Here is a 25,070-nt window from a genome sequence, read left to right on the forward strand (position 1 = left end):
AGAGGTGGAACTCCTGAATGAGTGCGAGAGCAGACTGACCACAAGCAGAAGAGCTTCACGCCAACTCAGCCGAGTCAGCAGCAGCGCTCTGGAGCCTGAAACGGAACAAGCCCTGCACTACTTCAGGAGAAAACACTGAAGACACTGGTAATGCACACTAGCCAGGGAGAATGGGCAAGCACTGCTGCTACTAGTTTGAGCAGGAATTTACAGACCAAACAAACACACACACACACACACACACACACATCATCCTGTGAAAGCCTTGCATCTCCATTTTTGACATTTCCCATTTTTTGACATATTATGAATCTGCCAGTGGTTCTTCCCATGGTGTCACAATTTCTTGCTGAACTGACCAATAGAAATGCTCCAAAATATATACACATTGACCTCCATTGAAAGTTACAAAGGTTTTTTCCTTCTCCTGTAAAGTTGCCCTTTTGGAAATTTTTGGACGTTTTCGTGACATGCAGCGATGTATTTATATATATGCAGGTCCCAGGCTTAGCCAGGGGACAGTGTTAGCAATGATGGACCAGATTCACACCGAAACTTCACCTCTTTATTCAACACAGCAATGCATTTGTTGACAGTACCCGGAGCAAAGTTCTGCAGCTGCTGACCTTCAGCACGTTAAATCCAAACACTAACAAGCAGAAAAGAGTGCGTGACCCCAGGAGTGAGGGACACAAAGGGTAAAATATCAGGCTGAGAGGAAAAAAGAACAGAGGGGTGGGAGGGGGGTTCTCCGGTGGACGTAGACCGAGCAGTTCCTCGCATGCAGAGCCAGGCTGGACCACTGTTTACACATGCACACAGGCTAGATCCCCCCCCCTGTACTCTTCCTCAGTGACAGGAGCGTGCCCCCTGTCCCTCGCGGCTGTCACAATATTTCACCCTGTGGAGGTAGCACATGTCCCACATGTAACACACTCTCAAACACAGACACACACACACACACACACATACATGCATGCACACAAATGCTCCCCCAAGCCCACAGATTACAGCAAGAATGAACAATTGCACAGGAAACCTTTTAATCCTGATCTTCTCCTGATTGGCTGCGTCCTCATGAGCTTCTGCTCCGGCTCCAAAAATGTTTAAATCCTACTGGTTAATCCCTCCATTCCTCTCGCATTCAGTATTCTAGTGGGCTTGAACATTCACTTCAACGCTCAGGTCTCTCTCTCGCGCTTCCTCCCTCTTTCTCTCTCTCTCACTGTCTCTTTCACTCTCTCTCACTCTGTCCCCCCTGCCTCTCTCTGTACTCTGTCCGCCTCTCTCTCTGAGCTGAGGAACTAAGCAAGCCTGGAGATGAAGGCGCAAGCTCTCTCTGGGTCCTACTGCCCTATGGTTTAACTGAAAGAATGTCATTGTTCCCGGCGTGACCCGCAGCTACACAAGACTACTAATTCCTGCTGAGAGTAGGGTGTTCAAGCAGCGTGCAAGAAGCTTGCAGCCATAAATAAGAGCTGTGTCTTTCATTTTGCCATGAACTGGTCAGCCAGAGAACAGCGGCGCTTCGATCTCTATCTATAGGGGTGTAGCGATACGCAACATGCATGTCTCGATACGATGTGGCAGAGTGCAGATTTAGTGCATTTCCCGATACAGCAAAAATAAGCAGTGTCTGGAAATGTGCTTCATGTTAAAGGTGTCTCAGATTGGTCTAGGTAACTGTATTTACCTTGGAGTAGTCGAGTAATGAGTGTTCGGGACACAGAAGGGACAAACGTGATGTGAGCCTTAAACACTTTCGTGTCCTCCTTCGAAGGTAAGACTCACGTAAGTAAGACAGGGCAGTAACTTCAACCCTAATTTCAACCCCTCAAAACTGTTAAGTAACAATATTGTCTCTTTTTTTATTTCCAGCTCCAAAATATACATACATCCAGCCCACTAGCGAAAGCCATTGGAGGCAAATGAGAATATGAAGGAAGGCAGAAAAGGCTAAAGGCTAACATTAGCTCACAAGGACTGATTTCCTAACCACACACCATGCTGACTGGATACCAAGAGGATGCAGAGAGGACAGCAACACCATGCCAATAGTAATACCTCATTTTTTGTTCTTGTTACATTTCTAAGATCTGCAAGGATAGGTTAGACTAGGCTATCATGGTGACGTAAAGCAGCCAATTAATGCAGAGCTTATCATTGTTTTTCACACACCCTCCATAAAAGGCAATGTGGGTTTCATTCTGAGGCAAAATAACAGGGTTGTAAATAGGTTTGTAAAACTGAATCTGGGCATTTTTTTTGCCTTACATACAAAATAGGGGTGTAACAGTCATGGTACAGGGGTCACGTATCAGTGCATGCATTCCCATGAAGAATACACAAGACTTGTAGCTTACAGGAAGGTGCAAAGATTGATAAACATAATGCAGAACCAACGTTAACAGCCGCGAGTTCCACCTATAAACTCATTGGCGCACTTCCAATGCACTCCTGTTCGGCAAGCACAGTAACTAGCTGTAGAACATCCCACGAAGTTAGCGGTTTCCAAGATACTACCACCTTTTTTCCAGTACTCTACACTCTCGAAACGTCCCGGGTTAATTCCAAACAGGGGTGGTTAATATTCTGATATGACTGTGACAGTGGGCAAAGGGTGGTAGTGTCTGAAAACCCTTAACTTCATGGGACGTTCTTGCTGAGATTGGACGTCTCGCACATTAAGTGCCTCCCAACGGCATAATAGTGGCGCCCCACGACCCATTGATGCCAGAGGGGGAACAAGGACTCTGGTGAATGGTACAAAGCAATTGATGCACCACCGTTGAGCAGCTAACCACTTTAGTCAACACCTTCCACCACGTAATACAGCCCATACCACAATGTCTCACTAGTGGCATCCAAGCCAAAAGTGGTTATTCATTGTATTAGGTAGATGGTCATAATATTCTGATATGACTGTGTGTGTATATACATAGGAAGACTTAAGAGACTCCAGAAATACATTGTTTGGCACCATTTTCAGTGTATTGGAGCAATTAACTGTCTACAAGTAAAATATGAGACCTTAACACTTTAGCAACACTAAGTAGTAGCTGCTCTATAGTGCCCAAGTCTAAAGTGCAAGTGAGGAGCCAGGGAACAGGAAGTAACACGATACACTGCATTTGTTGCATATGCCACCTATATTCATGAAATATTACTTACAGGCACATTTTGCTTTATGATTTTCAGCATTACATGAGAATCTGACCCTCGAAAATATGACCCACAAACGCAGTCTTCTGGTCATACCTTCATGTCATGTCTACCTAGCTGTCGAAAAGAATGATGTTCAGTTATCGTCTAACCTACATCCCAGACCATGACATTATGGACATTGTGCTGTTATTACAGGATAATCATCACAAGTTTTCTTTAAGAATTGTGATCTCTGATTTTTTTGCCATTTTCTCTGTGTTATATATTTAATATAGTAATTTAGTGTAGGGAAGGCTATTATTTAACTGGCTGCTGTTGTTTTTTTTTTGCTGTTCAGGCCTGTTGGCTGGTCCTAGGAATCTTTTGCTCACTCACTCCCTTGCTGAGTAGTCGTATAGCCTACATACTACATAGCCTACAAACCGCAAATAAATGCAGAGCTTATAATTATAATAATAATCTAATCTAATCTATAATAATCTAATTATAAGTTAAATAGTTTTTCACGCACCCTCCATAAAAGGCAATGTGTGTTTCATTCTGAGGTAAAATAACAGGGCTGTAAATAGGTTTGTAAAACTGAATCTGGGCATTTTTTGCCTTACATACAAAATAGGGGTGTAACGCTTATAGTACAGGGGTCACGGATCAGTACATCGAGACTTGTAGCTTACAGGAAGGTGCAAAGATTGATAAACATAATGCGGAACCAACGTTAACAGCCGCGAGTTCCACCCAGAAACTCGTTTGCCGCACTTCCAATGCACTCCTGTTTTACAAGCACAGTAACTAGCTATAGAACATCCCACAAAGTTAGCGGTACTAAGAAACGTATTCCTGCCAGCACCACATTCTGTGAACACAGACACAGACATCATGTGGGTCTGTGATTGCCATTTCTGTGAAACAGTACTGATGTGTGCAAAGCCAGATGTTCACTATATGTCCAAATGTTTGTGGACACCCCTTCATTCAACTACTTTAAGATATACCCAAAATGCACACACACATACACAGCTTGCCTGGTCCCTATAGGGAAGCACTACCAATAGAATAGGACTCCATGCCTAATGCTGGGTGTGGGCTAGAGGGGTATAAAGCCCCTCAGCGTTGAGCCTCACTAAGGCTCTTGCCGCAGAATGCAATCAGATTCTCACAGCAATGCTCCACCAGAATCAAGTAGAAAACAGGATCAACTCTTTAATATCCTTTATTTCAGAAGAAACAATAATTGAGCAGGTGTCCCAAAACGTTTGTCCCACATTTACACTGGGATTGTTCTAGTGTACTCGCAGACATTGTGCTAATCGTGTGCACTGTATGTTTTAATAGGAGTCTTGTTGTTATTTATTATTTGAAAGTCTTTGTTTTTGAAGTGGTAAAAACTGACCCGCAAGCAGCAGCGACTCTTAATTGGGGCTTTAAATGCCTGTTCAAAACACCACATTGTTGGAATTAGAATTTTCCACCCATTCAAAGAGTGTGTTACTAGAAACAGAGGCACCGGATCATTATTAGTGATAAAGCCATTACAGAGTGTGCAGCTACTGCAGGCAAGTCTATAAATACCACATGCAACAGAAAGTAGCAGGCAGTGAAAGGGGGGGAATTTGGGCTGCTTAAATCTGTCAGGCACTGAATGGAGCAGCCTGTGGCCATACGATCTGCCCGGGGCTCCGTCCACCCCCACAGCAGGGCGCACTGTTACCAAACTACAACTGCTTCTTTCCTGCACACTGGGGCGTACTGGGACAGACTTACGATATGATAATACCAGCATCACAATACTAGGGGGTCCATATTTTGGTTTTCATAAAAGAGGACACTAGGGACACACAGCGTCCACAGAGGATAGGATGTTGTGGCCAAGGGCATTGTAGGACCATAGCGTTGTATTTTAATGTCAATAATAATAATAATAATAATAATAATAATAATAATAATAAATACGGCAGTAAAATAAAATAAAGTCAGTTGCCAAATACATTTCTATACCTGCTTGGGCACCTGTCAAAGGTTCAGCAGCTAAGAACTGAGAATCAACTCACAACTGAGAATCGACTCACAACTGAGAATCAACTCACAACTGAGAATCGACTCACAACTGAGAATCAACTCACAACTGAGAATCAACTCACAACTGAGAATCGACTCACAATGACTCGCAACTGAAAGACTCTTAAAATCCAACATACTGTACACCTAAACCTAATCACAACCAAACCCTAATCTACACCTTGATCTACACCTAAACTTAATCTTAACACTTTAAACCTTTATTTTAACCTTAACCACACTGAAATGAGTCTTTACTGTTTCTCCAGTAATTTCGGTCCATTTATTTTTATTATCTCCAAAAAGTTTATTAACAGCAGGTTTCTCCAACACAATCCCCCAGCACTGTTTTATCAAATCTTCTGCATGCATGTGTGTTTGTGTGTTTTTTTTTTGCCCAACAGCACTACTAGTGGACAGGTGGGGAAAAAAAGACAGGTTGTATTTTTGGCTTGAAGCAGTCGACCAATATGGTAATTTCTTTGTGAGATCATGTTGGATTTAACAGCTTACAATCTTCTGAATGATGCCTATTACCTGGGGTTGCAATGCCACCATGTACAGAAGCAGACAGATACCTGTGGATGCAAGTCATGCAAACAATAGGGTTGATTCTGTTCCTTCCTCATATTCTTCTTATTTTAAAAATATAAACAGACCCAAACTTCAGCTTATATGGTGTTGTTGATGCTAGAGAGCAGCTCTTCACCTCCAGACCCTGCTAGTTTTGGGAATACCAGTTGCCACAGGAACCAGGCCTTGTGACCGCAGCTTTTCTTTGTGCCAGCATCTTCAGAATGGAAGCTCAAACTCGGCACGGGACAAAGTGAAATCTGGGGTGGCAAACGGGGACCTGCGCCAGGCTAAAAGCTAACGCTAGCCGATGTTAGCTTCCACCATCTCTTTTCTCCATCATCCGCTTCCAGGAAATTAACAGGGTGGTAAATAGACTTGCTAAATGACATCTGAGCTTTTTTGCCCCAATAAATCTTATAAACTTATTATTTATGAATCAAATAACATATATTTGGCACATTTATGACTTATATATCCTCAAAATACTTTGAATGTGGTTCCAGCGCGAATCGGAAATATCAAAAAACAGCCATGACTGTTCTTATTTATGTACTGCCAAGAGTCTGTTCACCACATATTACCACATTGATCTTTTGAACTCAGCCCTACTGAGGCCTCCCACCAAACACAGGCTGAGAGCAAGAGAGTGTGTGTTTTTGAGAGAGAGTTTGTGTAAACCACCTTGGAACACTCTCGCTCTTTATGGGAGATCATCAAGAGGGTTTCAACCTAAACTTACTCCTTATCTAAACAGGCTTCATTTAATACGCCTAGAGTGTAAACTGAGGCCAAAGCCGGACTACCCCCTAACAATAACACAAAAAAGTGAAGGATGAAGCTGATGCTTTAGCTCATGCAACGAAAAAAGAGGGTCGGCCTGAGACAGGCAGCATGTTGGCTCTGACAGTATGTAACTCTAACCCAACTTGAGAGTGCCAGCGCTTTCCAAATCTGTATATTTTTCACATCAAGCAGTTAATCATGTTCATGTAACATTTCAGTAACAGAGACAGATTGAGCCGCCAAACGGCCTGGCCACTGAAAGCCAGCCAAAAGCCATCAAGCCTTTCAACCGGCTACACAGCAATCAGATAGGACCGCTCTCGTGTTCGCCATCACCCACAATATTATTATAAAGTTTCACTGTCTGCAACTAAACAGCACACAAGGTCTGAGGAGGACGAGAGCACGGCTCACATAAAAGGACAATTCAGGGCTATTTTCCTTAACTGCGCTGAATCGTTTCAATGAGAGGAATCAAAAGGCTGATGCCAAACTTTCTAATATATAATCAATAAGTGTCAATCAATCAGAGAAGCGTTTCTGCACTGTGATCAAACCTGTCAAAAGTATTCATATTCATTACTCAGGTAGAAGTGAGTGGAGATACAAGGGTTTAAAAGACCTCTATAGAAGTTGAAGTATCAACTGAAGCTTTTTACTCCAGTAAAAGTGTAAAAGTACTGGTTTCAGAGCTACTTAAAGTAGAAAAGTAAAAGTAATGGAAGGAAAACAAAGGCTGAAAGCTTAGGCTGCGCCATAGGGGTCTATAGTGCACAAACCCCACAAACCTCCCAAAAACCCATTTCTCTAAAAGTCATAATGAGGAGAATTAAAAGTTCTATTAAAATGTTGATGTTAAAAATGTTGGGCTGCACTAGGCTCCTGTTTCAGTTGCAGGTCTGCCCATTGAAAATGAAGCATTTCAGTAATATCAGATCTATTAAAGGAGCGTCTCTGTGCTCTACTGAGCATTAACATGAGCTTCATGGAGGAAAATATGAGGAGTCGTTGTCTGGAAGTATTGTAAACCTGCAGAAAGTCAGACTTCAGAGGCGTGTGATCAATAAGCTTTATTGGAATGTAAATGTGGGGCTTAGTCGGGACGTTTCACTGCAGCTCTCTTGAGTCTCTGCCATGGACACAGTCTTCATACTAGACTACAGACATCTGCTGTGAGCTCGCTGGAGAGTGACGGGACGTGTGCAGGTGTGATGGGTCGCTTACAAACCAATAGGGAGTCAGAATGGTGTCTGTTTAAACTTCTCATCCAATCATGATCAGACACTTTCAGGATGGAGAGATTTATCTGAATAGGGGTTTTTGATCGATAATGAGCTGGAATGAAAACAAACAGAAATGAAATAGAGCAATGAGGCTATTTTAAAAATGTAAGGAGTAGAAAGTTCAGATAATTGGGTGAAAATGTGAGGAGTAGAAGTAAAAAGTTGGCTGAAAAACAAATAATTACTTCAGTAAAGTCTAGATAATCAACATTTCTACTTAAGTAAGATAATGAAGTATTTGTACTTCGTTACTTGACACCTCTGACTGTGATGAGGGAACGGTGGATAAAGCAAATAACCTACCCATGCTCTGCTTTCTGTCTTGGCAACTGTTGCAAGCATAAATACATTAATGCAGCTTGAAGCCAAAACTAGTGAATAGAGACATTTAGAATAGAGACAGAGCATTTTTTTGACTGCCAGTGTATTCCACTCTGTCTCATCTTTAGTATGTAGTATATAGTAGTGTATAAAAGTTTTTTTTTCAGTGCAACAAGGCTTTTACAACATGATATCTACAAATAGTATTATTAGTAATAATAATAATAATAATAATAATAATAATAATAATAATAATAAATTGGCAAGTTGGGTTAGCTTGGAACTGTCTCACACTCCATTCCAAACTTGCAAATGTCTTGCAATTGTTTTTTTGCACAGAACAGGATACAACCATGTGAAAAAGTTAGGACACCCCCCAAAACACTGTCTTTTTTAATATATTTAAACATCTGGACATTTGATCTTCACTTTAATGAATATAACTAAATATTAATATTAACATAACTAAACCCATAATAGCTGCAGATGATCATAACATGGTTGGAGAGGATTCTGGAGGAGCCTGTCTTATTTAAACCTCAGACTATTAGTCTGGTTTGCTCTTGATTGGTAATGTGTGTTATTACCATAGTGAGATCCAAAGATCTCTGTTACCTCAGCCGAGGGAGGAAATACCAGCTTTAAGTGCATAGGGTGTTCTAACTTTTTCCTCACAAGAAAACTGCATTTATTTTAAGTACATTTTAAATTTTTTTATATGATCTCCATCCCTTTATATTGTTTAAATGAAGACTGATGTCCAGATATTTAAATATATTTAAAAAGACAAAGGTTTTCATGGGGTGTCCTAAATTTTTCACATGACTATAAATACATTATTAAAAATCAACTACAATAGAAACATTAGGGAAATGGAATCAGACACATCCACCTATCCACCATTTTATTCCCTGCTTTCTGGTCAGGGTCATGGTGGGTCCAGAGCCTACCCGTAATCATTGGGCGAAAGGCGGGAATACCCCCCTGGACAGAGTGGCATAAGTACATTCGCCATAAACACATTCGTTCACTTACGCAGTCACACCTAGAGGCAATCTAGCATTGCCAATTCACCTACCACATGTTCTTTTGGGAGGTGGGAGGAAATCAGAGGAAATAAGCACAACTTACTAAATAATAAAAAGTAAAATATGAAACACTGATTCTTTTCTTTACTAAAATACAAAAGTAAAGTAAAAGTACTGTGATTTCAAAGTAATTCGGAAAGTACAAACCCATTAGAATGGCTTACACAGAGGTTAATATTCAGTGGAAATAAAGATCAGTGTGTATCAGACCTGACAAAGATCTGCTCCACCACCCGAATGGTGTAAACTGCTCACTTCATGAGTCTCTGTGGTAATTATCATGTTGTTCTCTCCCTCATATCTTTGAACACGGTTGAAAAACAAAGCACAGATGGATGTCTCTATCCTAACAATATTTTGCCGGAGGCCCTTAAGTGAATTAATGTAGCATGCTTCCGGTGAAGAACTACACGGCTGGTGCAATCAAAGGATTAAAAAAATATGCATTTTTAAAAATGAAATTTCAGGCAGTTTTATAATACTTAGCGAGATATAAAATACGAACACACTGCTTATGTTTGCATAGGTCGGGCCGAGGCCTTGTTTTAAACGGTTTTGCTGACGCCTCAGTACCGAGGAAATGCAATATGCCTTCACTTTCAATAAGCCCAGTCTGCTGAACAGATAAAGAACCTTTCAGATCCTATGACACTTATAGAAGCTCAATGTTGTGGAAAAATGTGTGATATGACCTCAGTGACTGACAGATTGTATGCACACACACAGCTTATCGACGGATGTTACAAATCTTTTCAACCTTTTTTTTCCCTTTTTCAACCTGTTTACCACAGCAGCTATCAGCCTGAGTCGATCTCGGCCTACGAGACCCATCTCGCGCCGCTATTTATTTGTTTATTTGTCTATTTTTGAGGATTTAAAATGTGAGACAGGCCATTTTAATCATCTTTGACTGCTGTGCCGCTGTCTGGTCTTTACATTTTATGCTTTACACTCTATGGCAGACATAGAAGAAGCGATATTTATACATGTGGACAAAAGTATTGGGACACCTGCTTATTCATTCAGGAGAATTGTGGTAAGGATTTGATTGCGTTCAGCGACAAGAGCGGTAATGAGGTCAGGATGTTGAATGATCACCGCCCTCATTCCAGGGAACACCATTCCACTGTTCCACAGCTCAGTGCTGGGGGTCTTTATATCCCTCTAGTCCACACCTGGCATTAGGCAGCATGGTGCCAATAGGTTCATGTTTATCTGCTCCAGAGAGTCCTATTCTATTGGCAGTATTTCTCTGCAGGGACTTGACAAGCTAAAGTTGTTTATGTAGCATATATATATATATATATATATATATATATATATATATATATATATATATATATATATATATATATATGTATACATATATAGTGTACTTCTATATTAAGTTTGGGTGGTACATACATGGAGTTTTAATACATTAAGGCTGGTCCAATTACATAATTACTGAAAATAAATGCAAAAGCACATTAAAGAGTACAATTAAGCTCACTTAACAGCCATCACACAGCAGTGCAGTGAACCTCTGCATTTAACATGTGCAGATCTGTGGCAGTGAACACACACACACTCATAGTAGTGAAGAGGGCAGCCACCTCAGCATCCAGGGAGCAATTTGGGGGTTAGCTGCCTTACTCAAGGGCACCTCAGTCATTAATGCTGGTCCTGAGGGTTGAGCCAGTGGCCATCTGGTACCAAACCCACTTCTGTAAGCTTTAGGCCATGGCTACCCCCCATAAATGTTTTATTTTTTTCAGTGTGTTTAATGTTCAGAAAATAAATAGACTTGGAATAAATGGAGTAGCTTTTAGTGTCTAAAATGTTTAGTGTGCTGCAATGTTTATTTTAACAGTGTCAATCATTAAAAAAATGTAATGCTGTTAATCTCAACAATATTCTGTGATCAATGAGTTAAAATGCTAGCCAGCGTGGCCTTGAAATTTCAAGCAGCAGAACAAATAAACTGGCTAGAGGAATCCAGTTTTTTTAAAGAGAGAGAGACCTACAGGAGAAAAGTTGGGGCAAACTTGGTAAGATGATTAATTTGCATTAAAAAGTTTGAAAAAATAAACAACTATATATATATATATATATATATATATATATATATATATATACATCTGTCCTGTAGAGGATTTTTCACTTATTTACTCTTATTTACCCATTAACACAAACAAAAGTGGTATTTGTAAAGCAGTACATAAGCATTTGCAGAAGCCTGTACAGTATTTTGTGGCTCTCACAAAAAAATCCTTGTCTCTCCATGCCTGTCATTTTCACTTTTCAACTTCTGACAGTTTCTCTTTACATTGTACCTTCTTTACAAAAATGTCACAATGAACTGACCAATAGAAATGCTCCACAATTACTTGAACTTTTTTACATTGACTTTCATTGAAAGTTTTTCCTTCTCCTGTAAAGTTGTCATTTCTGAAGATTTCTTTGCATGGCAGTGACAATATTCTTATAGAATTAATTCAAGTCACTGTCAGTGACTGAGTGTTAAATGGATCATGAAAATACATGAAACGGTTACCTTGAATACATTTATAAAAGGACCCAGTCTAATGGTCTACTGTTAACGGGGAATTCCATTGCAAAGTTAAATACATATACAAATACAATACAATAAGTATTCAAAAATCAAATTGTTCAAATGACTGATTTCTTTATAGTGGTATTAAAGGAAAACAGGCCTTCCAACATCTGCAGTTTAAATATAGGCATTTTCTAGACTTGATTGATTGATCTAAATCCACCAGTGAATCTATATGTGTCCTCTAGGTGAGTTTTAAATATAATGTTATTTATAAGATCATATAAGTCTCATTTGGGTACTGTTTTTGCCATAAAACACCCTGCATTTTAGACCATTACCTAAAACTACTGGAAAATGGTGTCTTTAATTGTTCATTAATATGCATTAGCTCATTATCATACCTCAGCAGTAAATCGAGAGCAGCACACTGATAACCACCACCGTAACTTTATTTATAGGACTTAAATGCCATGTTGCACATTGCACATTTAATGCGGTGTAGCACAGTTATCGCAGTTACCACTGAGGTTTATGAATCTAGCCCAACGGCAGATAATAAAGGGTGCATAAGAGTCACCCCCATCTATAACTGAAATAAGTGCTGAAAAGCTTTATTTGTGAAGGCCCCTGCTGGGGCGTGTGGATGAGTAACTGGTCCCTCACCATGAGCCGGAACACTCTTTCAAGGGGACCCTATCTGTAATGTGACACAGGAGACAATAAGCATTATAGTAATCTACTGAAGTCTGGGATTTTAATAGCACAAAAAAGAAGGAAGAAGAAAAAGAAGAGTAGCAAGCTAGCGCGACCGCACTGTTAGGCAGGCTGGCAGTGATTGTTTTTCCCTCTCTGTGAGAATGTGAGCAAAGAGCAGGCGAACGGGTGATGGATCTAACACAAGCACGCGTCTGGCGACCGAAAAAATCAATCACTGTAATGGCTGATGCTTCCGCTACGATACCCAGCAGAATGGAACGGAGCTTTAATGTGATATGCAAACAATAAAAACGGAGTGCAATTCTTTCTCAATAAAAGAAGGCACTTTTCTCACAACAAACCCTGCTTGAACAGGAAACTAATGTCGCCATCCTCCCAGCCATCTGTCTCTTTCTCTCGCTCCCGTCGCAGGAAGGCACTTGTGGATGAACCTGGCTCTGATGAATGCAGCGCTGGAGGTACAGGAGAGGAAAGACCATATTAAGTGCTGTCAGAATTGAGCTGTCCTGCCTGTAATGATGCACACCAGTGGGGTGGCTATAAACCAGCGGTGCATTCTGCTGCTCCAATAGCTCAGGCTATAGCTAGAGCTAGGGCTAGGGCTAGAGCTTGGGCCATGCCAGCCCTCCAGTCCAGGTTGTAGCCTGTGCCGTGTGTCACATAACGGTTCTGCAAGCACCCGGGGAGTCCAGCAGCCAACCACGTCCTGATGTGGCTATGTGGGCCCCAGCAAATCCATCTATTGTTCCTTCCCTCCCTCCTGCCTCCCTCCCGCCATGGTCAGACTACACGCACAGTGCAGATGGCGTTATTTGTCCAGATCCTCACTCGGCTAATGGACTAAAGCCCAAGTGGGTCATTTGCGCTGAGAAATATCAAGCCTTTCATCCACTCAATCCTCGCACACAGCCTACAGTGTCACCTTTCGCATTGCAATGTCAACAGCCTGCCACAGGCGTTTTGGCACAAGGACACAATAGGCCTTGAATTAATGTAGTGTGGTAGAATTTGTGAGGCATAACCGAGGTTTGATGGCCACCAGCAACAGAGGGGCACCACACCTTCTCATCTGCTTCTGGTGCTGGTTTTGTCATCAGTATGAATGGCATGGCACATTCTGTGGTAAACAGACTCTCATGAGGTGGAAAAAAACTCATTTACTCTTAAAGGATGGACAACACATCCCACGCTACTGAACAAGGAAGGATCAATCAGTTATGTGATCAGTTTGGCTGATTTCCAGCCCAAATATGTGATTGGCAATGGGCCGATTGGCTAATTTAGCAGATTGTGAGAAGTGGTCAGATCATATGATCTATATTTTTATAAACCGACGGTCACTGGATGCTGCAGTTCCACATTTACAGACCTCACACACAGCTTCAGAAACCCATTAAAGCCAGTGTTGAAATCCCAGTCACCAGTCTGGTGTTTTTCTGGTGTGAAGCCCAAATCTAACCCCCTGTCCTAAATTCTACTCCCTAAAACCCCTCTGCTATTTATTGTGTACTCTGCAGCTCTATTATTATTATTGTACTAGCTTGAATTAAACCTAACAGCTAGGTTTGCCTATGTTAGCCTTAATTAAACCTGTTAGCCAGAGCTGGGTGAGTCTGTATTAGCTGGGGTTATCACCATGTTAGCCCTGTTGGCTTCTGTTAGCTCATTCGCTCTGCCCCAGCAAGTCAGAATGCTAGGCTAGATTTGGCTTGTTGCTGAAAATGGTTACATAGTATAGTCAGGCTCATACATCTCTACTGCTGTCTTCACTAAGGTTTTTCTCAGAGTTGTTGATTGACAATAACTTCCAATAACACTGCGACTGGAGACCGGGCACAGTAAGATCAGGACCAGGGTGAACTGGAGTGATTAGGCTTTACACCGGCTGTAATCAAGACATTACTGGTGAAGTATCAGCTCTAGTTCACACATGAGCACTTTCGGTCATTTCTTGGGAACTGTATACAATATGGTCCAGTGGTGTTCTGAGTCACAAAACTAACCAAAAAACTGTAAAGATAAAAGCATCCCTTCCTGATTAATGACTGCACCCAATTTCTTAATGAATTAATTAGTGTGAATATTATGTACACATTTAAATCAATTAAACCCAATACATTACTTTTTGGGTGGCACGGTGGCACCGCAGCTCCAAGGGTCTATGGCTGTGGGTGCAATCCTCTTTCTGTGAGGGGTTTGCCCCTAAATGGCCCCTAAGTGTGAGTGTGTGAGTGAATGAATGCATGTGTTACCCTGTATTGCATTGGTGCCCTGTCCAGGGGGTATACCCGCACCTAATAATTCCTGGTAGGCCCCATCGGTCCCATCATGGTCGGTCCTTTCCAGGAATTAATAAATGTACATTACTTTTTTGGTGGCGAGAGCAGCTGTAGGGTCATTTTTTTTTTTTGCACTGAAGATCAGCCAGAGCAGTGTGTTGACATCCATTCATATCAGTTCACCAAAGCAAAACAGACTAAGAGACAAAACAGCGTCTGAAACCTGCAGCCCTTCAAGAGCTCATTCATTCTGCCACATTACCTTGCAGCTGTCTTTGGAGTCAGTCCGTGAAACATTCAATATTTATCATTTCCGCTCTCGCTCCCTTTGTGATCACTCCGTTTTTGTCAGTGTAAACCGATGGTGTAATTTAATAGAGTTACAGAGAAACATCTCGGAAAAGTTGCCTGTGAAACTTGAGCCCCCCCCCCGAGATTCGCTGGATTAAAAAATGGTTCAGGCCCTGAGTGCACACCAACAGAGCTGTCTCTATGGCAACCAGACTGTTTCTCCTCCGCCCCCCCTTATACTCATCCCACTGTTTTCTGTCAGTATAATTGGTCCAGTATATCAGCGTGGAACTACTGCATGATCTGCTGTGTATGCTAAGAGAAAATGTGCCTTGATTGAATGCTGTCTGAGCATGCACTGTTTTCATCATGTGCTTCCCTGATTGATTTTCTGCAAATCATATTGTAAGCTCGCGTTATTGGTGCCAGAGTCGATACACAGTTGCTGTGCATCAATTTGCAAGCGTTAGCCTATGTCTAAATGAATGGACTTTCATTGTGTTTCCCATCTGTGAAGACCGGCCTCGTCTTAGAACAGCCTAAGTAAGCCTCTCCTAAGTAGGTCTTCCCAGGCCTGACTCGTACGTTTGCAAATCTGCTCTGATTATTTTCATCAGTCTTGCTGTAAGACATGTCTTTTCTGCTTCCACTCAGTGCCCCCCATCTCAGGCGATGGAGCATTAACGGGACGGAAGTCTTCCAGTTCTTTAACTCCCTTAACTTTCTGATTCCTTAGCGCCCGGGGCAAAGGCAGAGAGGAACCGTTTCCTTTAAAAGTGGGCCAAAAGCACGGGGCCAGCGTGGCGCTCCTCTCCAACTGGAGCCCTTTCTGAGAGAAAGAGAAGGGGGGGATTACGAACATAATACTTCACCCTGCGTGTTCTCTGCAGCCGGGACCTTCCCAGGGGTCTGCTTGAGCCCTCACAAAAGCATTGATCCCTCCTTATTGATTGGCTTTATGTACCACTTTTTCTTCCTCTTCTCTCGTCCGTCAAGCTGTGTGCTCGCCACTGGCCTGTCTGCGTACCGTGGCATGTCGGGACTGCAGATGTGTTTGGATGAGAACCAGTGTGAAGCTCACAGCAGGCCGTGGCTGCTGGACATGTTAGCTAGTTCTCTGTGTCCATAATGGAACGATGGTAACCACTTAGCCTCAGAAGCCAGGCCGTCATGATAATCATGGCCAGGAACAGCCTACTTTGATAGGAAGGGAAGGTGAGCTTTTAGTAAGTAAGTAAGTAAGTGACTGTCAGATAGATGCTACAGCGAAAACAGGCCCTATAAACATACAATGAGCTGCCATAACATTAGCACCGCCACCTGCCAAATACTGAGTAGATCCCCTTGTGCTGCTACAGCAGATTTGAGCAATCAAGGCATGAACTCCACAAGACCTTTGGAAGCAGGGGTCCTGTGATATCTGGAACCAAGACGTTATCAGAAGATCCTTAAGCAAGACCACTTTTGGTAGATACTGACCCCTACATACCAGGAACACCCAACAAGACCTACCTGGTCACTTTGGCACAACCCTTTTTTCTTGGTTTTATACAACTGTGGCAATGAGACTGTAATAAACACCTGCATTCAGTGATTAACTGGTGTCCCAATACTTTTGTCCATTTATTATATGGATCTCCTGGATCTTAGGCAGTCATTGTCAATGAAATCTTGAATCTCAAGTACATGTTGTACTATTCAGTGTCGACCAGAGGAGAGTCTTGGTTCCTCGCAAGGACGTTTGTCTCCTGCCACAGTCACCATTGGCTTCCTCAAAAGAAGCTCAGACCTGAATCTCTGCAAAATTGCTTTGTGACAACATCGGTTGTGAAGAGCAGTGTACAAATAAATCTGAACTGAACTGCAGTTGACCCTGACAGACAGTGGCTGCATCATGCCATTGCATCAGGCTGCTGCTGCTGCTGCTGCTGCTGTTACTGTATAATATCTGCTCCTACTGCTTTTACTGTTGGCCAGGAGTTAAGAAAAGTGGTGCATAGGGCAGTTCAACTTGAATGGGCTCCACTGTGTCACTTTGCTGAGTCAAATGTGCTGGATCAATATGGTGACAGGCTCACTGGCCTTTATAAACCTCAGGTCATTTATTTGTTCTCCCTGTCACCGGTCACTAATTACACTTCAGGCTTTATAGAGTGCTATACAACTAATGTGCAAATCACTCTATAAACATCCCCTTTTCATCCCACACTCTTTAAAAATGGGTTCTTGAAGGGTTCCCTAGTAAACACACTGGTTGTACTGTGTCTAGAAGCATGACAAATCAAAGAGCTATTCCAATGCCTAAAAGCTTATTTTGCAGTTCAGAAAATGGGCCTTTTTGCCAGTTTATGCTACAGTTACCTCCATAACGCTCCATAATGATGTACAGTTATAGTTATAATCATATCTCCTATGGCAGTATGGCAGTACTACTATTATTGTAGTACTGTGTATAATCTCCTCGATGGAGATCATGTAAGGGTGATTCTTCAATCTTAAATTTTGAAAAATTAAATTAGCAATAATTTTGTTTTAATCACATAATGATAATGTTTGCAGTGTTTAAAGTAAAGACTCAATGACTGCCGTAGAATTCAAATATTTTATATTTATAGTGCAGAAATCCAGCAAATTTCAGAGGGTTCACTTTACTCTTTTTTATATTCTCCAGAGATCTGCACTGATGTCTTTCAGACATGCTGACTGGAAAACAGTGAAAACTGTAGGAGATTTAGATTGAGTTTATCTCTCATTTCTCAACAGTTAAAAAGATACTGATGAGACTGAAACCCTGTCAGTACCATCACAAGGTGTCATTAATGTCATTCTTCCATGTTCCCCTGCCGAGCCTCTGTAGAGTCCATTCACTACATTTCTCACATTCATTACATTGTGCTAAAGAGTTGTGCTAAAGTGATCAGGCAGGTCTTGTGGGTGTTCCTGGTATGTAGGGCTCTTTTTTTGAAAAATTTTAGGTTCTGATCTTGTTGAATTTTTTTTTACTACTCTTTTGCTCTTCCCGTCTCTGTGCTTTTGCTGTGGATTCTCCCACGGGTTTATGGTTTTTGTAATAGTGCTCTGTGCTAATAAACACTAGTCATCCTTTTACCTCCACGAGTGTCTGATTCCTTTGCTACACATGACAGTTACTTCTGTCTACTACATCACTAGGTGTCATTACCGTTACACGGTTTTTTGTGTGTGCTGGTAATGAAAGTTGCAGTAATAACTTATCAATTTAAATACATATAAATAATGTGAAGATTGATTAATTGTTCAAAAACATGTAAAAGTTGTATGGATATAATTTAGTCACATTGTATTTCTTTTTAATAATTGATCACTTGTTATGTTTCATTATCTGAATTGGGGACAAGGCCAAAATGTTTAAATAATAAAAAATATATAATATTATAATTATAATAATTATATAATTATAATGATAATTTTGGTCTATTTAATCATTTCAATAATATAACTAACCTTTACTATTTATTATAGTATGTGCAATTCATAACTGCAGTTCTCCTAATTGAGAAATTACCCATATACAGCAGTAAAGAACCCTGTAAAAAGGTCATAGGGCCACACAGCCTTGCTTTTCTTTTCTTTTTTTGGTCTATTTTTTTAAAGGCATGTATTGCTATGCCTCGTCTTGCCATGCTCTTTTACAGAACAACCAGCAATTCTTTCAAATCCAGTCAAACAGAGCTCATATTCAGTCTGAGGCTACTGCTGTGGCTGCTTTGTGGTTGGGACATAAATAAACGTCTGAACAGGCCTTCGTCCACATCTCCAGAGCGGAGCTGCTTCTCTATTTGTCTATGTCACCACATCGTCAACTTCAGTACAGAGGAGGAGGTTGCTTAACGCTCCAGCACAGCTTCAACATGGACACCGGTCATTAGTGGGCTCGTGTGCCATGAATCCCTAAACAGTAGACAGACCACAGAGTGGACAGACAGGCAGAATCAATGCAAGGTGTGCTGAGGCTGTTCTGCTGGGCTGTCCCATTCGGAGAGGCCTGTAGTGGAATTAATATAATTGACCTTTGGCTAAAAATGACAACATGCTAAAGTGGCAAGTACCAGAGCCACACAGCCACGCATTAGAGTGGAGTGGTGTCGCAATGCCTTGTTTATCTCAATGGCATTACAATCAATTAAGTGTAAATGGTATGTACAGTTTGATTTACATGATAGGACCCATAAGGAAATCTGACATATGGCCATATATGCACATATTTCATAAAGGACTGGGCAGATATTTTACAGTATGTACAATTATATTGTATAAACATACAGTATATATGTCAGAATCATATATTGGACATATGCATAATATATAGATCATGCATATATTTTTGATTGGTAGATAAATACATATATGTTGTAAACATATAAATAAATAGATTTATAGTGCAAATGTATATGTAATATAATACACACCGTCTCTGTCCCACAAAACCTTGTATCTCCAGTGTTTTAGAATTTTAGGATTAATGGACCATTAAAAATGCTTCAAAAGATTAATAAAATATTTTAACATTGACTTTTATTGGAAGTTAAGAAGGTTTTCTCCCCTCATGTAGTTTTTGTGTGTGTGTGTGTTTTGATATTTCTATCAAATATTGTTAAATATATGTATTACACATATACATGTATTACATTGCATACATTGACATATGGCCAAAATATATTTCCTATTTGTGAAAACTGCCAATTTCAAATAAACTGGCATAGATGTCACATATATTTTAATAATCTATACACCATGTCGGCCATAACATTAGTACCACCCAGCTAATATGGAGTAGGTTCTCTTGTGCCGCCACAACAGATCTGAACCCCACAAGACATCTGCAGGCGTCCCGTGGTATCTGGCACCCTAGGTTGTAAAGAGGTGGGGCCTCCATGGATCATATCAGTGAGTCTTAGGTACCCATGACCCTGTCAACTTTTCCCTGGTTGTCCTTTTTTGAACCACTGACAAGTGCATACCAGAAAGAAAACCCCACAAGACCTGATGCCTGATGTCTTGGAGATGTTCTGACCCAGTTGTCTAGCCATCACAATTTGGTTCTTGTCAAAGTGTCACCTTCAAGAACTGACTGTTCACTTGCTGCCTGATATATCTACCCCTTGACAAATATTTTACAGTATGTACATTTATATTGTATAAACATACAGTATATATTGGACATATGCATAATATATGGATCATGCATATATATTTGATTGGTAGATATATATATATATATATATATATATATATATATATATATATATATATATATATATATATATGTTGTAAACATATAAATAAACATAAACATATTTATAGTGCATACGTATATGTAATATAATACACAGCATCTCTGTCCCACGCAAATCTTGTATCTCCAGTGTTTTTGAATTGTAGGATGAATGGACCATTAAAAATGCTCCAAAAGTTTAATAAAATATTTTAACATTGACTTTCATTGGAAGTTAAGAAGGTTTTTTCCCCTCATGTAGTTTGTGTGTGTGTGTGTGTGTGTGAACATAATGAATGTTTTCCACTTCACCTGCTAATATAATGGCTGCTCGGCAAATATTGCCATATATCAGATTTCCACATGTGGAGACAGAAGCAGATTTGTATTGTACTGTGGTCACTGCTCTCACTGCAGTTACAGCCAAAGTAAAGTTTGCATAGGATTCAATATCGCAGGCCTTTAATTAGGGTAAGCAAATCTGTAACGTGTGTACAACAAGTGCCACAGTTCACGTCTGCCCAGGATTCAATACTACAGGCCTTTAATTAAGGTCAGCAAATTTGAACGACGAAATAAAAAATGGAATAACTGCTCTACAACAAGCGCTGCAGTTCGATAGTCATGATCGAAGACAGAAGCAGATATGCACTGCCTTGTGGTCACTATACTCGCTGCAGTTACAGCCAAGCTAAAGTTTGTGAGGGCTTCAATACTGCAGGCCTTTAATTTAGGTCAGCAAATTTGTATGAATAAATAAAAATAACCGAATGAAATCTCGGGGACTGGTGGTTTATGGTTTTTGTCTGGGAGTACAGACTGTATGTGCAGACCTATTTCTGCCCACAGGGTAAACACAGTGTCTGGGAATAGCAATGTGCTTGCCAGACAAAAAGACAGGAAGACACAAGAATGCTATTCCCCAAATACTTCCTTCAGACTTTCTTTTGGAGAAGAAATGAGTCGAGAAAGTTGACTTGAGCGTAGAGGACTGTGTTGGTAAACAGTGCATCCTCTAGACTAAATGAGTGAGTGACTGAAGGCACTGTGGGAGTGAATGCGCTGTGTGTGTGTGTGTGTGTGTGTGTGTGTGTGAAATAATGAATGGAGCTGTAGGAACCTGATGAATACAGACCTTCACCTTCGGTTAACAGCCCACACCTCCCTCGCCCTCTCTCCAAACACAACAAGAATGGGTTAAGTAAAAAAAAATATCTTAACCAGCCCTTTTTCTGCTCCTGTAATGATGTATCAAGGCTTGAAAAAGAGAGCAGCACCTTTTAATGCGCTCAGAGTATAAAAAAGGGTGATAAGAGGCACTTTAGAGGCTGCCAGTGCTATTTACCCAGGCTAATTGAGCCAAACCCCCTGTAATACTGTAATATGGATTTCAACAGGTCGTGCTCTGTTTGCACATATAATTAGAGTTCTCCAAAGGGTGCTCTCAGCCGCTGAAGAAATGACAAAAAGGGAAAGGGAAGCAGCGTAGAGGGGTGTTAGTTGGTGGTGGTGGTGGTGGGGGGGTGGTGGTGGTGGGGGGGTGGGGGTGGTGGGGGGGGGCGAGGAGGCTGTGCTCTGGTGTATTCAGTCCTGCTGAATATCTGCTTTAGATTAGCGTCTGACCTGAGCACAGGGCCTCTCCTGCGTTAAAGGACAGCGTGTACTGACGCTGCACAACCATATTATAAAAAGGGGGTTTGCGATGCCACCTCATTAAAGTCACTTCAGAGAGTAATTGCCTCATTAATGTAACTTCAAAGCCTAATCAGCGATAAATTTCTAATTTACTGATGATACATCTACCATTTTTCTCTCTCTCTCTCACACACACACACACACACACGACAAATGAATTAATCATCTAGAAAGTTAGCACACCCCAGATCACCCTCTCCAAAATCGATAATTATCAATTAATCGCTACATGCTACCACTTGACCCGCTTTATGCAGTGGTGATAGTGCACTGCCCACCAGGCCACGGTCACGTCAGTGTCGCAGGACTTTACAGTGTTCTCTATCCCTTACTGCGGCACACACAAATCAATAATCATATTTCTACCAATCCTCTGTAAAGGCAGATCAAAATCAACATGTTAATGAGCTAATTAATTCATGTCCAATGCAGTTTGGGATCTTAAATGAACGTGGAATACAGACGAGAAGGAAAAAATAAAGGTGTGGACCAGCTGTTTGCTATAAATTTAGATAAGATAAATTCATTAAGATAAAGTGCTACAAAGGGTTCCTAAAGCAATGTACCTAGCCCTATTAAAACGGGATTAGTTGTGCATGGGGAGCTGAAGTAATGTAGTTATGTAATTATTACTTATTCATATAATATACTTATAATCATATAATTATTAATTATTAGTTTCTCAGTGATTTTAGCCAGTTTTACAGACTGTGCACTCAGAATAGATGCCAGCACTGTAAAAATAACCTCAGGTTTTCTTATCCTGTAAGACTTTTCTCAAGTACTTAATTTTGACGTGCATGGCACAGATATCTCGTATGTCAGCTAAATATTATAGAAAGAGATATTATAGAATGAACACCTGCGGTTATTTATTATTATTTTTTATTTTTTTAAATATTTTCTTCTTTATGGAACAATTAATGGTTCTTCTTTAGCCCTATTTGGATGGGATCTGTTTTACATGGGGAGGTGGAGTCATATGATTTGACTACAGAAGGCATAACCTCCAAAATAACCTTATAACCCAATAATGGTAAAATTGTAAGTGGTACGAGTTAAAATGAGCTCCTATGTGTTCATAACACGTATGTCGGCTAAAAGCTACGCTACACACTGACTTAAAGCTGGTGGCAGTGTCGTGCCTCTGAGGAGTCCTTCGGCCTGTCTTCTGGATTTGACTGAGGTTTGCCACAGATTTGAACGACCGCAAAACCTCACTTCGACCGTTTGACTTTAACCATTCAAATTTTACCACTTACAATTTTACCATTATTGGGTTATGAGGTTATTTTGGAGGTTATGTCTCCTGTAGTCAAATCATATGACGCCACCTCCCCATGTAACACAAATCCCATCCAAATAGGGCTAAAGAAGAACCATTAATTGTTCCATAAAGAACAGAATCTTTTTAAAAAATTAAAAAATTAAAATGAATAACCGCAGGTGGTCATTCTATAACATCTCTTAAAGACCGTTTTGTAGCAGCTTTATTTATTAAGAGTCTAGAGTCAAAATCATCATAGAGACAGAAAGGATGTGGAAGAAAACCCATCTAGATATCAAAATGAGATGTCAGCGCTTGACATTACTGCCTGGTTGATGACAATTATCTTTTAATTGATTTATATTTGATTAGCTTAGCCACATTCAAATCCCCTGTAAATGAGTTCAGTATTAGTATGTGCTCTGAAAACCTTCGCAAACAAGTCTCTGTCCTCCTCATGTACTCCTACTTGATGCCCAGTCACATCAGATGTCTTTAAATACACTGGTTAACCAACAGAAACCCACACTATATGTTTGAATAAGCGTGCAGGGCAAAATAGCAATACATATTATATACATATATATATATATATATACATACCCAGACAAAATTACATGGAATATTTACGGTCTACTCTTGTGATACAGAATAAATATATGGTGGCTTCACGTATTAGTGAATGCCAGGTATAAATAAGTCCAGCGTCCAGCAGCTTGAAAAAAGCCGCAACTCACTGCATTTAATGGACCTGGGCCTTAGACTGCCCATCAAAAGTCTGGAGACAGCTTGCCATGTTTGAGACCTGATTTTGTCGTTATTTCTTAATGAACTCATTTGTTAAGTGTATTTAGCTTCAAAGCCCCATGTCCTTCAAAGTGTCTTCCTTTTTTTTTACACAGATGGAAACTCTTGGGTGTGAACATCTGAAAGCTTTGCGTGCTGACGAGTGCTGCCATCACAACGTGGGAGAGAAAAACGCGTGGGCTTTGGTTTTATTCCCAAAGGAGTGTGATGTGTGATGCCGTTTTCTTCAGATCAAACATGGTTAGTCTTTAATATCTTAATACAAACTGACCAGGTAAGCATGTTCAAACAACAAAAAAAGCATTTAAAAAGATACACTACAGGTCAAACGTTTTAGAACATCCACAATTTCTTTTCAGTAGTCCACTTGGGCAGTATTGCACAGCTCAGGCAAGCCTCAAGCTCATCTTACTGCCACTCCACCTGCGGCAAACCTGCAGCTCCAAGTCCTCTCTTCACAGCTGAAACTGAGACTTGGCAACAGGTTATTAACTGAGTTTGAACTGCTTAAATATCCACTGGAAAACTGGGTTGTCCTAAAACTTTTGACTGGTAGTGTCCATCTCCTCAAACTTTTGACTGTACATGTTGCTTCTACACTGTGCACAAACTCAACATGTAAAGGTGGGTAGAGCAGCCAAAATCAGTACTGCTACTTCAAAATAATACGTAGTAGAAGTAAAGTAGTCATTTACATTATTACTTAAGGAAAAGTAAGAAAGTATTCAGTAAAAAGTCTAATTACGTAGTGAGTTACTTCCTTCAATCTCATTTAATAATCAAAACTAACTGTAATATCACAGCCTTATTATTATCACATACAAGTACCAAATTAAAAACACCCATAACACAGTTTTTCTTCAAACTAATTGTAATAAAATAAATAAATGTAAAATAGACGTTTGAAAAAACAAATAAATAATAATTAATAATAATTTATAGTTTTTTTT

The 25,070-nt window shown here is 40.5% G+C and overlaps 1 protein-coding gene and 1 long non-coding RNA gene across 2 annotated transcripts in view; one reads left to right on the forward strand and one right to left on the reverse strand.

Moving 5' to 3' along the window:
* The window catches only part of foxn3 (forkhead box N3), a 134,413-nt gene extending 133,138 nt beyond the window's left edge, over nucleotides 1-1,275 (reverse strand). The window contains exon 1 of the mRNA XM_072689036.1: nucleotides 1,040-1,275. The gene's annotated coding sequence lies outside the window, so the exon portion shown is untranslated. The remainder of the gene's footprint in view (nucleotides 1-1,039) is intronic.
* LOC140564028 (uncharacterized) lies at nucleotides 21-24,354 on the forward strand. The gene is made up of 3 exons (XR_011980512.1): nucleotides 21-147; nucleotides 1,879-2,057; nucleotides 24,216-24,354. It is a non-coding gene; the product is annotated as an uncharacterized lncRNA (long non-coding RNA).
* Nucleotides 24,355-25,070: the final 716 nt, after the last annotated feature.

The sequence above is a fragment of the Salminus brasiliensis genome, chromosome 10 (assembly GCF_030463535.1).
Source record: "Salminus brasiliensis chromosome 10, fSalBra1.hap2, whole genome shotgun sequence".
NCBI lineage: Eukaryota > Metazoa > Chordata > Actinopteri > Characiformes > Bryconidae > Salminus > Salminus brasiliensis.